Below are 15,806 nucleotides of genomic sequence, written 5' to 3'. Positions count from 1 at the left end.
GTGAGGACATTTGCAGACTTAAAATAGGACTGCATAACTGAGTGCCATTGAAATGCATTAGTGCAAGAGACTATTTGGAAATACAAAAAGAAAATATCTATAAATAATATTGGAGAAGGGAAGATTTCTTTTTTTCCTAAGTGTTTTTAACTAAACTCAAGAGACATTATAGTACTTTAACAGAACTATTTTACCCTTCCTCAATACGGAAAGCAATAGAAAAAATGCCTGTCTTTTTATTCAAAAATTTTATGGACTGATAAATTATCTCAGAAAAAATCCAATATTGTAAAGCAGACCATTAAATCTTTGAAAATCACACTGTTATAAATGAAAATTTGTCCAGCCAAATTAATATAAAAAAATTAAAATATTTATTTTGCAATCAAATTTTATCTAGCCAGCCGCAAGGAAAGGACAGAGCCAAGCCCGGGGTCAGCCCTGGGTGTGCAACAAGGAGTCAGCCTCAGCAGAGGTTTTCCCCTATGCCCACACACCTCCATCCTGGCCCAAGCAGTTTTTATAGGGAAAATTCCACCCGAGGCCAAGATTTCAGCAATCAGTCTTTTCTTCTATTCAGAGTCCATAGGTTAATAAGATTTTCCTTTTTTGGTGATGAGGAGAAACAATTCAGTGTCCGGAGTAGGTGAATTCCTGATGAGATTTTATGGGAAGGTTGCATTCAGGGAAGGCTGCATTCACATGTATCTGTCTGAGGATTTCTGTGATATCCATCTTGGGCTGTTTACGCGATGATCAGCACCCAATGATCGACATCTAACAAGTATCTAATATTACATATTTTATACAAGAAATGGTGTGAATTATATTTACTATACATAACAACACTAAAAAATGCAAACCAGCATGATCCTTTCCAGGATGAGAAAACAAATCTGCCTTTTTTTTTGATCAAGGTTTATTTTTAGTTCAGTGTTTTGGGATCATTTTATCCATGGATCTGTAATGGCCGCTTTGTGAGTACAGAGCAGACCACAGCTATGGAAGAAGCAGTAGCACAACTCCTAAGTCAGTAGGAAGAATGAGCTGCAGTGCAGAATGAAGCAAAACCCCACAGTCGGCCCCGTGGAGTTGGCATCTCCCGCCGAGTTCACGGCGGCACAGAAACAACTGGGTTGTAAAAGCACAAGGAACACTCCAGTCTTTGTGCAAGAGAAGGGCTTAGTTCAGAGTCCAATCACTTTCCTGAAAAATGCAAACTAAGAGAGCGGCAGGGTCCTGCGGTGTGCACGGTACCACAGGAGTCCTGCCGTTCTTGGGCTGCTGAATGTGTGCCAAGGCTGCACCTAGTGCAGGCAGCCTGCTCTTCTGGGTGGGCTCGATCCTCCCACGTGGCAGTGTTATACATGGAAATTTGTCCAGCCAAATTAAAAGTGAAATAAAAAGAATTTTATTTATGATTAAAATCTATCTCGCCAGCCACAAGGAAAAAGGCAGTGCCAGGCCCGGGATCGGCGCTGGGGGAGCGACTGACAGGACGCTCACAGCAGAGGTTCCTCTGGACACCCACACCACCCTCTCGGATCCCGCGGTTCTTATAGGAAATATTCTGCCCGGGGCGAGGATTTCAGCCATCAGCCTATTCTTTCCATTCAGAGTTCCCCATATTCATAAAGTTCTTTTCTCTAGGCCAAGTCCAAACAGTCCAAGTCCAGGCGTGGACGATCTTGCTGATGAAGTTACAGGAACTGTGGCTTTCAGACGTACCAGCCGGGAGGTCTTCAGGGATTTCGATCTGCGTCCTTACCGGGATGATCAGCTTCCAGGGTCCCGGTATCAGTTCCTGGAACATCCCATCTCCGGGCAAGCCACATGTATTAGATTGTAAATGAGACATTGTTTGGCTAGGTGGAACCTGAATATGGGGGGGGTGGGTGGCTGCAGCATCGGTGTGTGTTTTTACATTAAACTAAGCATTTTATATAGTGAACCATATTTAATATAACATTTCAGAGGCACAAATTATAACCATTTATATCAGCAGAAATACAGACTAAAATGATCCTAAATTCCTGGAGCAGGATAGGATGAAACTCTATCCTTGTATATTTTTTTCCTAACTGGCATGATATTTTAAGAGTTAGGGAAAGCAAAGTGCTAAGGTGGAACACGCATTCAGTTCCTTCTGATTCCTTAAATGGTGTTCATTACACCATGTTCTTAAAATGGTGTTTATTACACTTGTCCTATCCATTTGCAGATCCCCTGCTCCTTAAGTAGCTTCTTCATTGTTGTAACTGGCCTTGGATTTTCTCTTTTAATACAGACATGGGGAGTATGGGTCGAAATACTTATAATAAAAAATATTTCTTTAAAATAAAATGCTTTCCATACTGCATCTTACAGTTTTTGATAGTTGTAATAGGAACTAATATGTGACATTTTAAACACACTTGGTGGATAGACAATTTAGAAGGAATAATACTGTATGATCACAGTATGGATCAACAAAACATGACAAATTATAGCATTTTTCTTCATCGTGATGATACCTGCTTGTAAAGTTAAATAGGGTATAATGACCCACTATTTATTACTGTATATTTGTGTAGCATTAGCTCAAATTATTATGTGTTTCTTCTTTATGCATTTTAAGGTTTTTTTAATTTAACTGCCATAAACCCTCATAAATTCTTGAAAAATAAGTAAAGACAAAAATATGAATAATTTTCAAAGAGTATTTATTATGAGAAGAAAGTTTTATGTTTGTGAGTGTGTTCAGTTGAGCATATAGAACATGAAAATGAAAGCTAATTCAGCACTGATTACTTACTTTTTCATAATAATACTCAACCAGTTTAAATAGAACCAATGATTAATTAATTATCTATAACTTCTGATAAAACCAATTTGCAATTTGACTTCTTTTTTCATTAGTCACAGCTAAATAGTTAATTACTGAGGGGGAGGAGAATTCACCAATGCCAAATGAATTCTGAGGCTCATGAAGTTAAAACTGAGGCTTACTGGAATATAGCAAATTGAAAGAACATCACATAAAGCAGTCACATGTTAGGTCTTTTTGTCTGAGCATATTTACACCTTTGTTAAGCTAATTAATTTGGCATGATTTAGACTTGGCATGTTGCCAGAGCCAGTTGAGAAATTGTGGGGAGAATATTTCTTGACAAGTGCAGGATTTTGAATGTGGAAGAAAGAGGGTTGATACTTTATTTTTTTGTCGTAATTTAATTAATTTGCATTCTCAATGTTTCCCTCTCTATTTGTAGCAGCTTTTTGGTTAGAAAATGAGTGGTTTATGCTGATTTGTTTGTTATATTTTTCTAAATACAAGAAAGAGATTAACAGCAGACTTAAAAATTAACTAATTTTACATCTTATGGTAGTCCTAAATATTCATGTAATAACACATAAACATCTATTTTCATTTGAGATTATTTTAGAAGCTAATAAACCAAGAGCAATTTTAACCACAGTTACAGGGCAACAACTTGCAACCTAGTAAGAGCAGTATAAGAAAAAAACCTGTCAATGTATATGGCAATTCCTTTCATTTCTTCATAAAATTTAGAAATTCTCTCTGGTCTCTCAAAAGTGCAAGTTTAAACTGAATTCTAAGTGTTTTACTTAGACAGTCTTCAAATATCATTCCACAAAGCTTTTATCCTGACTTAATCACTCTGCCCCTTTATAGATAGTCCTCTATAAAAGAGGAGTTACTTTACACTCTTTGGCAATAAATGTGAGCTACAGAAGAAATTGTAGACACCTAATTGTAGTTTTCAGGTTTGTCTGCAAAGATTGAGTGCTCCAGGCACTTTCATTGAGAAGCATTGCATCAGATGATTAGTTCAATGCCAGTCAAGCTGATGGACCTGTGAATCTGCCTTTTTATCTTCAGTGAAAATTGGTGTGAAACAGCGGCACTTCAGTTGAACAATTCTGGATAACAGCCCATTGATTCTACTGAATTGCTTACTCTTTTTCTGTAATACACCAGAAGTTATTTGATTGCCTATTATTAAGTGCTAAAATGCTGTAAGGATGTTGGATTGGCAGATCGAAGTCCTGCATAAAACTCAGAGGCAAGGTCCCAAGAAACAGACTGACCCACAGGAACTTTCAGGTTTTGATGTTTAAGAGTAGCAAAAATTCATACAGGTATAACTCCCAAATTTACAAACCTAATGAGATTCCTAGTGGGTATCACGGAGTACAGGGTGCAGAGTAGTGTCAGCGTGCAGACATGTTGCTTTCGGTAGGATTTGAGAATGAAGATGCAAGACTGAACACAATCAAGTAGTTGCATGGACAACTAAAATTAAATTACACACCAGTTTTTTTTTATTGCTCTCAAGGATATCCTGTTAATCTGAAATTATTAGGGAACTCATGTTTTTCCATGAACATGAGAACTTGAGTGAGTCAGACAAATTTACGTCCATATAGATACAAAGATGCTGACTCATCATCGCTCCACTTTTCTTTATGTATTGAAGTGTTTAAAGCTGCTCTGCAACGATTCAGTTACACTTGTATTCATCTTTTACCCATCTTTTACACAGAACCAATGTTCCTGTCTCCTGTAGACAGCTAGCACTACCAGGAGCCAAAGCAGACCCATTATATCCATCCTTCAGTGAGCTGTATTATATTAAAAATGAAATTAGGATTAAAATGAGACATGTCAGGATTTGGGTTTTTCCTGATTCTTCTAACTTTTCCCCATCAATAATGGCTGTTTGAATTTGCTTTTTCTAGTGATGCCAATTGCTCAGGAAGGACAGTTTATTCCATTCCATCACCCAGATGCTGGCAAAATCACAGCTACTTCTGTAAAAGTACTTTGCTTTTTTACAGGACAGATCCATTCCCACCAGTATAGTCAAAAATAAAGAATTAGGAATGTCTATTTCTTTGACTCTCTACATTTGAGTTTTATTATACTTGATTTTCTCCCTCCCTGCTGTTCACAGGAATCTTCATTACTAATTTTTCTCAGGAGTCTTAATCAGAGCATTTCCATAGTTAAACAGCTAAGAGGAAGATTCACAAAAAGTACCAAAAATGACCTGGTGATGACCACCGCTAACTCAACGGAAAATGTTTAGGAAAAGGTACCATTTCAGAGAAAAGAAGTTGACAAACAACTGGGGAAAGACAAGGGGGAGTTGGATATATATTTGTGAATTCTTTGAATTTCACAATTGTCAAAGTTTTCAAAGCTAACAAAAGGTTTTGAAAGCAGTGCTAGAAGGCTTACCAGGTTTTGGAAAGTCTACTTTTGCCTGATTTGTACAGACTTGAACCCAGGCTCTGCTGCCTCTCAAACCTGACAAACACATCATGATATATCCAAGTATTATTCTCAATTGCTTCAGGGCATAGAAATGATATTCTAATTTTTTCCAGAGCACAAATTTTTATTAACTATTTTCTTCACTAAATGGTGGAAATATTTGTAAGTAAAAACAGAATGAAAGAATGTATCTGTGAGCATAGTAATCCTGAAGAGGAAGTAGTACCCAATATCCCAGAAAAAGCAAAAGAACTAGAACAATCATGTTCTTATTATGAATCAGAATCTACCTTTAAAAATTGACTGAATATTAAAAGATGACTACTTTATCACAACCTTGGGAGCATTGAGAAATTTTCACCACTATTTTATATTGAAGCTACTTTTATCTAATATGATACATGCCACCCCATGCAAATAAAAAAGATAATAGTGTGGCCTTTCTCTTTGCCCTGCAGAGCATGCCATTATTCTCTTCCTGCTGATTTTTGTGAACTTGGGATTTGATTTTAAGAAAAATAGAAAACGTTCTCATTGACTAATGCTGTTTAAATGCAAGACAGACATGAATGAGCTCTAATTGCAGTCACAAGATGACTTTTCCACAATTATTTAAAAAAAACCCCTTCCTACTAAATTTCTATGGCAGGATAAATATACTTTAAATTCTGCTGAGGGAAATAATTAAGCAAAGTTGAGAACTTGCACCTAATTTTCAGGGTGCTGCTGTGAGGGCTGATTGACATGTTTTTCTCATCAGAGTTGAATAGAGAAAAAAAACCCCAAACTAGTTGAGGCACATGCTGCAGTTTTGTGTTTTCCCACTCGGTGGCAATGATTCCCTCTCTTTCCTTCCCGGTTCTGTGCCTCCTCTCAGATAGCTGCTGCTCTGCATTCTGCAGCCTCCATTCAGAGGAACAAATAAGGGAAAAATAATGGTTTTCCTTTATGTCAAATATCAAAGATGGCAAAAAAGAGGAGTTTGTTAAGTGAAAATGTATTTTATAGTTCACTTGCCAGAGAAAATGTGTTCTTTGATAGGAAGTTTTATATCAGTTTTATCCCACTCTAGGGCACAAATCAGTAGCAGTATATAAAGCATTAACTATGAGCAAGTTTAGCAAGTTTACTGGACTTTATAGCCCTTGACAGAATAATGCAAATAATAATAAATACAAAAAAAAATCCTCAGCCAACTTACAAGGCATCACAACTTTAATTGTCTTCTAATTTCTTTCTTCCCTTTTGTTAATTTCTTTGTTTTTTCTGCCCAACAGGAGGAATAAACCTATGTACTTGGTACTACTTGCTTTACAGAGAACATAATGGGGAATAGATCTAACTGTGCTGGCTCACCAAATGTATCTCTGCAGAAACTGTAGCTAGGTGCAACGTGGTCTTTCTTAACATTTACATACCTTTCAGCTTCTGCCAGAGTCCATGAGGTTCCCTTTGCTGGACCAGAGGTAGCAGAGGGCTGCAGAGGGCATCAGGCTGTGTTTGAGGCACACGCAGCTTGGGAGCACTGCATCACAAAAGCGTTTGGTGTCTCCCGCACAGCAAGCACAGCTGGCACTTGAGATAACAAGTCCAGGCATGGTAAGAAAAATATCTTTGCTTAAGACATAGAGAAAGTTTGAAAGACAGGCTTAAGGTTCATATGACTCAATTCAAGTTGGTGTCTCAGAGCTAGTAACAGTTCAGAAGTATTGGCTGTAGTGATGGTGGCAAGAGTCATGACTAAATAATAAAGTAGTAGAAAGAAAAATTTCATATTTTCTTCTTTACGAAAGTGGTTCAGCAACATCCCCTCTATCCTTCCGGACACAGGAGTAGCAAGTGGGGGAGGAAGGCTGCCCTGCCGTCTCTTGCTCTGCCACTGGATTTTGGAGGAGGATGAATTGAAACACCTTTGTAAAACTAAAAAAAAAAGAAAAAAATAGGAGGTGGGGGGAGAAGAGGGGACAGTGCACTAGAGTTGCGGTGAGAAAGAATGCAGTGAATGTAGAAGGTGGGGGTGGGGAATTAAAAATGAGGCTATTGGAGGTGACAAGCAAGCAGAGCACAGCAATGTTTTCAGACTCAGATCTTTTAGACTTCATTTGTTTGTGGATTGTAGTTCCTGTAATTCAGACATCACTTTGGTTTTCCATAGGTCTACTTTTTGATATGAGAAGATACTGAGAAGAAACTAGAGGCTACAGAAACTCCATAATTACTAGAGGAAAAGAGGAGCAAGGGGAAAGGGAGAGAAACTTTTGCTCAACTTAGTACACTTCTGCAGTCTGTATTTGAAACAGTAGAATATGAGCACGTGTATTTTTGAGGAAGAGAAGGGAAAGGATGGGAAGGGAAAATGTGGGGAATTAGTGCCTCACTGCATTGTTCAGCTACAGGCTGCCCTGCTGTTGCTGGATGCCAGCATAGGGAGTGCCCCCTGTGTGGGTTGACTGGAGATTCTCAAGCTGATGCCCTTGTGGATGTGAAACTAATCTCAAGAGTAGGTTGAAAAGAGTAGTGGTGTTGTCAGAAAGGCTAAGAATGCAAGAGCCTGGAAATGTGGTATATTCTGTAGGATAAACACACACAATGGGAGGCAAAGAGGAAACTTCCCCAGAGCCTGCCAGGTCAGTTATTTGCCATGAGACAAGGTATGGACAAGTGGCAAGCACAGCATTTTCTCTCAGATTCAAATCTGAACCGTAATTCTGTTCACAAAAGAACTGTGTATTTAAATACTGTGAATTTGCCATCTCACAAAAAAGATTTTGAAACTATTGCACATTCTTTCTAATTTTTGTTGACTTGAACACTGGGGAAATCAAAGATTAATGCATCATATTGTCTGTTCATTGAGTGCTCAGGCTGAGAGAGCTGAAGAGGGTGTCCATGGAAGACTACACGAAATGAGGCAACTGAACATAACACTTCTCATGAGTATTCTCCCAGCTTTCAGCCTTCTGCCATTCAGTAGCATCCTGAGCCAGGGATGATGGCAGCATATTCAGAACTTTTCAATAGATTTCTGTCATGGGGAGTTCTCCTGCTGAACTTCAGGAGACTACAAGTATTCACAGTAGCCTGACAAGGAGTCTTGCAGCTCACACTCACCTTTTTATGTTGGTTGAGTATTTGCTATGAACTAATTTTATTTCTTGTCAAATAGTTCTTCTGCTCAGGATTTTTCAAGGCTGCATCATGAGCAGTGCAAGTTTATGTCATCCCACATATTTTAGCTTTTTTTGACTGGACAATAAAAAGTACAATGTCACTTCTCAGAATATCAATACCATCTCTTTGTTCCTAAAGCCCCAAACTTCTTTAGGTTTTAACTTTTCTAGACATTCTGTAAAACTGCAGTTAGTTTAAATTGTGGCAATTTTTCTAAACTGTAATGCAAAGCACTTCAGTCTGCAGTGGGCCAGAGTATGCTTTGTAACTGTCAGCTGATTCCCATTATACATGGAAATTTTACTGCACATAGAAGACCCCAGAGTGTTTTCTCCTGTTAACCTCCTTCATTGCTATTTCCTTTATTTATCCACTTCTTTTCCTACTCTGAAAACAGGTGTAAGTTTTGGCCAGGCCATTTCAGTCTGTTTCTTGCTCTAGGCTGACTCTCGAATGCTCCCATCAGCCACTGGTTGTGTAGATTTCCCTCCACAAAACTGAAATGTAACCATATCCATCACCAGCCCAATCTAGGAAGTGCAGCACCTCACTGAACATATTGGTATAACTTATTCTTGGGAGCAATGCAGACTCAGTCCTGAAGTATTATTCCTTTCTGTACATCCATCTATTTTATTTAGCACATATACCATGAATACAGTTCTAAAAGGATCTCATGAGCACTTCTAGTGTGGAAATAAGTCTTGCAATCTAGTACAGTGTTCTAAAGATGACTTGAGAAAACAGTTGTGTTATAATTTTGGGAAGCAGAACAATCAGTGAGGGACAAATAGTGGTAAATACACTGGTGTCTTTGCATAGTCCCAAAAGAACTGTGTCTATTAGAACAAAAATTGTGTGCATTCCCCAAGCAGCGGAGAAAAGCTGTAGGAGATTAGGTCACCAACTGGAGATTTTTTGGCTGGTTGGTTTGTTTTGTTTATTCTGATTAGATACATTCTAGTTCAAAAAATATTTTAATGCTGTGTGGTTTTTGCTGAATACTAATTATCCATCAGACACAATCAGTGCTGCATGAGTGGCTATTCAGAACTTATATTATTTCTTTGATGCAAATAATATTTTATGCCAACTTTCTTCACTAAAGTGTGATTTTGTACTCAATTGTTTTAATGTTTTGGCTTTAGATGGTGACTCTAGATAGTAGTTAGGAATTTATTTAGTATTTTGTTCTTAAATTGAATAGGCTATGACCATTTAAACCTACTCTTTAGTTTTTGTTATTTACTGGTCTTTTACTTACAACCACATGTCAGCCAGTAATATTTCATTTCTTAGTACTCTCACACACTGGACCTTGTAAACAAGGAAAATGAAAAAAGATTAGTCCACTGTTTTGACAAGCAAGCACCAGATATTTTATTGCTAAGAGAAATATCTTTATCTGAATCTGACAGCTAGACACAAATATATCTACATATTCTAGTTTTGATGTGTGTGCTTTTTAAAATATGCTTATATTTCTATTTCCTTCAGTTTTACAGGTACAATTTTCTGGGATGCTGCTGTTAAGATCTGATTTTTATGATTATTAGAGATATGCCTCTACCCAAATTAAGGTGCAAACTACAGCAGAGGCTGAAGTAAATAGTATGGATTTTAGTTAAGTAAATATGAGGTGAAGAGAGATAGGAGGAAATAGAAAAAAGTGCGGGGGATTAAGTAGAAAGATACCATCACCCATGAATTCAGATAGATTCTCATTGCTCTTCTGTTCTTCTGAGTGGTAAAGATGATGAGGTCACTCAAAACTTCTCCCTACTTATACATTTGAGGAAACAAAGGAATTAATTCTCATTGGGTAGACAGTTCTCTTATTCTATTGGTTAAACGATTCCCTTGTTTCCAATGCTAATTAGTCCTATGCTCAGTCTTCCTCTTCTTTTGAGTCATTGGGCTGTGTCTGCTCCCTGCTGGACTCAAGCAGAGCTGATTTCAGCACAGTTGCTGAGTTGGCTCTTTGTGGATTCATTATCAGTGCTCCCCCAGCTTGTTTACCTCTTCCTAATTTGAGGTAATCACAACTTTATCTCATCTCAAGCTCCAGTCAGGTAGCTCAACTTAATGCCCAAAAATGCAGGAATTCACTGAGATGTATTCAGAATGGGGTGTGTTTGGTGGTCACAGATGAGCAGCTGCTTCTTTATACAGTTTGTCATAGTGGGCAAAGTCCTACGGTGATCTTAACATGGTTTGAGGCAATTATAACCTTTTCAGTCTTACAGCTGCTTCCTGACCACTTAGTAGAGCAAACCCTGGGAGACAGGTTTTGAGCATCAGCTGTGCTTGGGAGCCTGTGAAATTGGTCATAGAGCAACTACAAATGTCATAGTGCTTCTAGAGCCAACATGGGTCCAGAGGCACACTGCCCTGAGCAGGAGCTCTGGTGTTAATAAGGCCTATGGACTCATGCCAGCAACTACCCAACATGGCACCCCTGGACCTGAAATTATTAAAAAAAGGATGGCAAGAAAGCTGCATGGTGCCACACAGTCAGCAAGAAGCTGTAGGAGTTCATTAGCTCTCATCAGGGTCTGGCTGGGCTTATTAACTGCAGCTCAGCACCACATTTCTTCAGTTCCTGGTGTGTGGGCTGTAGGTACAAGAAATCCTCTGCAATCTGAAAGTTCAATGGTTATTTTAATAAGAAAAAAATCTTATTTTTGCAAGATCCTGAGATATCTCAGACTTAAAAATCACACTATATTGTATGAGGCATTCTTAAATTGATTCCAGCTGAGCTGGTATGTCTTCACAGCATAATCTTATTGCTAATCCCTACAGTGATACCTCTGTTCCAGCAATGTTCACCCAGCCTCTCAGTTTGTGAAGTTTGTAAGACTCCACATGATGCCCTGTTTCCCCAGATGTTTGGCTGGTGCATAAACAAAACATGTGAAGATACCATGATCACTAACAAAACAGTGAGAGGCTCACCATGCTGAAGACGTGTAAGGCCCAAATGCACATGTACAGGCATTTTAACTGCAAAAGTGGCAACAGCCTCACTGTGAAAAATAGAAGCACCAAAAAAGCAGAGGTGACAATCAAGTCTTCAGTTACCATTGGAAACACATCGCGTCCACAGAAGATTTAGAAAAACAAAACAGGAAGTACTATTTCCAATAGGTCTCTTTGGAGTATTGTTAATCATTTTAAAAATGAAATTGGGATTTAGACAAGAGTTGATAAAAGTGCTTATACTGGAAATACGAGCCACAAAAGTGGCTAGAGCAAAACAAAAAGAGGAGTTTTAGATTATAAAAGAAAAGGTTCAAGACAGTATTAAGTACAGATGTTTGGATATACCTCTCAACTACAAAGTAATTTACAATAACAAGACTGAACTTGAGCAGGCTGAAAAATGTCGTGACAATTTTACTGAAAGAATTGTTTCTGCACAGTAGAATACAATAAAACTGATTCTGCCAGGCCCAATTCAATGCTGTTATGTGCCCTCAAGGCACCATTTATACTCCAATAAAGGGAATTTGCGCATTGAAAATTATTATGTCCTTAAATCACAAAAATCCCCTGCATTTGGTACTTGCAAAGCTCCAAAATGACTAATTCAAGACTCCTCCACAGAAAGTTTAGCAGTTAGTATTTTTCCCTCATCCCAAAGATGAGTTGCTGGGTTGGGATTTTTTAATTTAGGATCTTTGAGAAAGAAAGACCTTTGAGGTAATGAAACATCATTTATAAAAACAAAAGAAGAGTCTTTAATTGGTTATGCTTTAGTTCCATTGTGAATGTAGTGGCCCATTCCAGATCAGTCAACTTCTTCATCAGTTTAAAAAGAAATTTCAAATAGGGCAAATCCCAGATTCTGCCAAAACTCCATTTGTTCGTTTATTTTTTCTTATTTTGACTTGCCAAGGGTTTGTGTTTGACTTGTTACCACGAATAAAACTATTCCTCTTTCAACAATGGGCTCTCTGGGAACGGTGTGGGAAAGCTAATCCCATTACAGGGCTCTGAAGTTCCCACTCAGTGGTGACCCAGGACAGGCAGCTTATCAGGCACTTAGCAGAGCTGTCAGCTGGTCAGCTCAAGTGGGATATTCTTCTTATTGAAGTGAAGCAGGCCAGCAGGAGCAGTAGTGGGTGTTTGTTTGTTTTAAGTAAATACAACAACAGGAAACTTCTACATCATTGACCTGAAAGCCATGTTCTGTAAATAGATGACATTAATGGTAGAACATAGAATGGTGTAATTAACACACTGTTCAGATGTGTTAATTAATTTATAGTCCACAGATGAGAGGAGTCTCCCCAAGACTCTTTGTCTCCTGCCATTTCCTGTGACTCTCTCTCTTTCCATTAGTTCAGACTATCCAAGTCCTTTCCTAGGTGTCTCCTAACAGAATAGTTTTCCTTCAGGGAAAGTTGTTTTCAGATTCAATGATGCCTTCATAATTTTGCTCCTAGCAGTGGGCATCTTATGATGCCTCTAGCCACATGGCCAAGGTCTCCTGATTTAATTGAAGGAAAGATAAATATCTGGAGAATGGGGAGGGACAAGTTTATCCATAGAAGCATTAAAAAATGCATGGGAAAACATGTAAGAGTATCTTGGTTTTGGGGAGAGCAAGATTAATACAAAAGAGAAAAATGTGATATTTTTTAGTGTAACTGTTCCTTTGAATTATGAAGTCATGAAGGGGAGGCTGCATCTGGAAAACTACTGCTTTCCAGAAGCACTGTGGACTGAAGTAGAATAGAGCACCAGATTGAGCCTAACTCCAGTCTTATTAGTGTTGGTGTCTTACTTGATTGTCCTAATTTTTCAATTAAAGCAAAGTATTATCTGGTTATGGCTAGAAAACACCACACCATATCTGAATTCAGAAAAATTTGGATTCTGGCAATGGTGCAGCTTGTGGAAATCTTTTTGTGTGCTGCTCTTGCCATTATTTCCCTGATATTCTCAGTATTTCTCTTTTACATCAATATAAGTATAGTGCTCATATTCAGGAGACATAAACCAAACTGTGCTCATGAGAGTTTTGAATGGCCCAGTGATGACAGCCTAAGCAGAAAGTATAGTGGTTTAAAGTGTCATTTAGAGAATGGCCCTCCTAAATTCTTCTGTAAGAGCCAATGCATTATTTATTTCTTTTTAAATCTCCTTTATTTTAAGCAATTATATTACTTCAGAGCAGCTTCCATTCCCTAATATACTTCTCAAGATGAGCCAATCTTGAAAGCTACAAGGTGTCATTAGTTCCCAGTGCCAGTGATGACACTGAGGAAGCTCATTGAGTCCACAGACCAAGGACTCTGAATGGAATTGTCCTTCAGCTATAGTTTGATATTTGTTTGTTTTAATCAATGGCATGGCATTCCATGATTCTGACTTTCTGAGGTTTTTTTCTGGTTTTTTGTTTTTTATTTTGTGTCATGTTGTTGTGGTTGTGTAGTCAATATTTAGACCATGTCGCATAAAAGGCTAACAAAATGAAGCTGTCTTAAGAGCACTGGAGTATGCCCCCTAATATTTGCTAACAAAAATAAGGATGCTGAACTAGATAAATATGATCTATGTTTTAGTTTTGCAATTTTTTTTAACTGCCTGTTTCTTCATTGCCCAAGGTCAGTCTTGTCAGGCAAGTGGACCAACAGTTCTCTAGAGTAACATAAAACCATTAAGTTGCTCTTTGATCTTGCACCTTCTTTAGAACCTTTTAATCAATTAACCATGAAGCTACTCAGCTTGTCTTATTTCCTGCACATAAAACTACTCTGGTTGAGCTGACACATTACTACATTATAGATCAAAGATTGAAGGAAATTTCACATCCAGCCAGGATAATTATGTGGATTTTTTTCTGAATCCATTATATACATTTTTATGCCTTGGATGGATGAAAAACAGCATTTTGATCTAGAATGAATTAAAGGATTCATGTGTATTTTAAAGATTGGTTAAATGGGTTTGTGCATGACTGACCTTACACAAGGTGTGGATATATTTCATGGCAATGTTACTGAGCCTCAAATGTCCATCTGTCCTTTGAAAGTGATCACTATTGATAATAATAGGAAACATGATCCATTGTAACATAAGCATTGATCTCTTGCTTAGGATACCTTTAAATAAAAAAGATATTTTAAATTTAAAATGATACAGATTGAAATCCTCTTAGCTCAGAAGTAAAATTTTGATACAGAATTGTGGGTTTAGATTTGTGTAGGGCCACATTTCTGTGATCTTATTGGTATTCATAAAATGCTTTTTTAATTAATAATCAGAGATACCTTCAGTATTATGTTTTTAAAGATTTGTGACTATTTATACTTTTATTTTCTAGTTATATGGGAATGAAGGTGTGTCAAGATAGATATTCCATTCCTTCTGGACAAATACTGGAATACACAAACAACTTCAATCAGATCTTCCTTTGAGCTTCTCCCTTAAGTGGGACAGAGTGTTACCCACACCGGTCCAGAGGAGCAAAGCATCTGCTCATTCAGATTTTGCTTGAGGCATATTTTGCACAGCTGTTTCTTGTGGGACTGGTTTGTTCCCCTTCTGCTTGCTGATGCCAAAACAAAGATGGCTTGGCCCAGATAAGAGCATCACCTGATGCAGGTGCAGTGGTAACAGGTAGAAATACCATGAGACAGCATGATTTCTGAACAAAAATATGGCCCAGTGAAGATGCATTTTTGAAAGAATCCATGTTATGAAATAAAGGTGTAGGATATTCTTCACAAATATCACCTTATTTCCTGAAGACATATCTTGAATCTAGACTCATTAGACTTAGAAGCAGGTAGGAAATAGGAACTCTTAAAGCTTCTATAACTCACATTCTTTTCACTGCTAAGTTTAAGCCACACTTTCTTTGCAAATCCCTATTGATTTTTCTGAATGTCACACTTCCTTTAGCTAAACAGATCTCTGCTGATATTTGTCTTCTTCCTTTTAAGCGGAATTAAAAGTGAATGAACAAGGTTGTGCATAGCACGGATAAAGTGCTCTTTGATAGATGTACTTCTTGTCTTCTGAACAAAGATGAGTGCATTCAACTCTTGGTACTAAGGAGGAAATATTTTACTGAATCTCCTTCTATATAAATCCCTCACTGAAGTCTAAATGGAAATTAACCAGAAGAGGGAAGGATATTTATGAAGCTTACTTTTTACACTTACCACTGCAGTATCTTTTCCATGTTGGATCCAGGATACAGTGGGGTGCTTTCCTTCTGGGACTTGAACCACCACAAAAATCCAAAAGGAGTCAGTAGGCAGTTATACTTAAATTTGAGCATAAAGCAGGCCAAAGTTTAGGTTGTTTGTTTTGTTTCTACCTCCAGCTATAAATCATC

Source organism: Lonchura striata, chromosome 4, assembly GCF_046129695.1.
Source record: "Lonchura striata isolate bLonStr1 chromosome 4, bLonStr1.mat, whole genome shotgun sequence".
NCBI lineage: Eukaryota > Metazoa > Chordata > Aves > Passeriformes > Estrildidae > Lonchura > Lonchura striata.
Note: the sequence above shows the minus strand (reverse complement) of the source record.